The sequence below is a fragment of the Otolemur garnettii genome, unplaced genomic scaffold (genome assembly GCF_000181295.1).
Source record: "Otolemur garnettii isolate 467f Iridium unplaced genomic scaffold, OtoGar3 scaffold00134, whole genome shotgun sequence".
In the NCBI taxonomy this organism is placed as follows: Eukaryota; Metazoa; Chordata; class Mammalia; order Primates; family Galagidae; genus Otolemur; species Otolemur garnettii.
This window is the reverse complement of record NW_003852529.1, coordinates 603,505-605,227: the sequence shown is the minus strand read 5'-3', so window position 1 is coordinate 605,227 and position 1,723 is coordinate 603,505. Positions and strand designations below refer to the sequence as shown.

The window sequence follows — 1,723 nt, the reverse complement described above, 5'->3', positions numbered from 1 at the left end:
AAAAAAAAAAAAAAAAAAAGAAAAATGTTATTTTATGGCTCAGCTTTATCAGAACACCTGTGTTTTGTAAGTGAAATTTGTTTTAGGGAATAGAAGGCTGGAGATGAATTCCTTATGAACTCTCCTTGGCAGATGAGAATTTTAAGGCTTGGAACAACTGAAGATGCTTTTCTATGTTACATTTGGGCCAGGCTTTCACAGCCTTATTGAGTTCAATGAGGATTTAACGGTAAATGAAGGAAGAAAGTATAAGATGAATGATGCAGAGCATGGTGGGAGATCAGTAGGTTACTTAGGTGTTTATGAGTCTAGGTGCCATTTAACTTATTCAAAATAAGTGCCTGTGTTGTGCATTCAGGTAGACCCACGTAAGCATACATTTATACTGTCATGATGAGTCTGCAGTGATAAACTAGCAAATGAATAATTACTAGACTTAATGCATTTCTTGGCTATAGTCGATTCTCCTGAAAGATTGATAAGTCAAACATTTGGATTTCCGTTTTAGCAACAGTAATTTGATGTTAGTGCTGTGTGTTCCTTTTTTGTTGGGTTAAAAAATTATTCCAATTTTTCTCATTTGAACCTTGTAAATTAGCAAGTTTGTTTAGGTCAGATGTTACTACAAATTTAAGGAATTGGTTAACTTATGTTTTACTGGAATTTTATTGTGTTTGTAAATCTTCTTGGTAGTTTTTTTCAAAAATGAGTTTGTTTTAGTATAATTTGAGGTACACATACTGAGGTGTATATCAAATACTTTTACATTTAGTAAGGTTGTTTTTTTTTTTTTTTTGAGGCAGTCTCAAGCTGTTGCTCTGGGTAGAGTGCTTAGGTGCCAAAGCTCACAGCAACCTCCAACTTAGGCTCAGGTGATCCTCTTGCTTCAGTTTTTCTGTTTTTAGTAGAGAAGGGGTCTTGCTCTTGCTCAGGCTGATCTTGAACTCGAACTTGATCCACCTGCCTTGGCCTCCCAGAGTGCTAGGATTACAGGCATGAGCCACCATGCCCGGCCAGTTGGGTGGTTTTTGGAAAGCTTGGGCACACAGGATATGCCAGAGTTATAGTTAGTCTCAGCAGTGGGTTTTTCGTACCCACTGGTGAGATGGTTGTCAGTAATTTGTTTCTGGCTACTGCTCAGTATAGTATCCTGGAAATACCTAGTGGATAATGTGATGGTGCCAGTGGTTCTCATCATCTCCTAAGTACCTGATCCTAGCATTTCAAAAATAGGGGAAACAGTAAGTAAACTTGTTTTAGGTCCTTCCCTTTCCTGGAATCTGCATCATCTTTTGCAACTAGATGGACAAATAAGTAAGTGCATTTGTACTCTTGGCATGTTACGTGGCCTTTTAAAAATTGAAGGTACATTAGAAAAATTCACAAATTATAATTGTATATCTCAATGCCCTTTTCACAAAGTTAATGCACTTGCATAGCCACCCCTCAGACCCAGAGGTGGGGCGCTCTCACTGCTTCCAGTAATTGTCCCCATAGCTAACCATGGTCTTCACTTTTTGCCATTGATTACCTTTGCCTATTTTTTGTCTTTATATAACTGAAATAAAGTTATATATATATATATTGTTTCTTGGTTCTTTCTTTCTTTCTTTTTTTTTTGAGATATGTCCCCCTGGGTAGAATGCTGTGGCATCACAGCTCACAGCAACCTCCAACTCCTGGGCTCAAGTGAGTCTCCTGCCTCAGCCTCCCAAGTAGCTGG

General features: G+C 38.2%; 1 protein-coding gene across 3 annotated transcripts in view; it reads left to right on the top strand.

Annotated features, from left to right (window-relative positions):
• PPFIA1 (PTPRF interacting protein alpha 1) overlaps positions 1–1,723 on the top strand; it is a 106,368-nt gene that overhangs the window by 2,731 nt on the left and 101,914 nt on the right. The window lies entirely within an intron of this gene.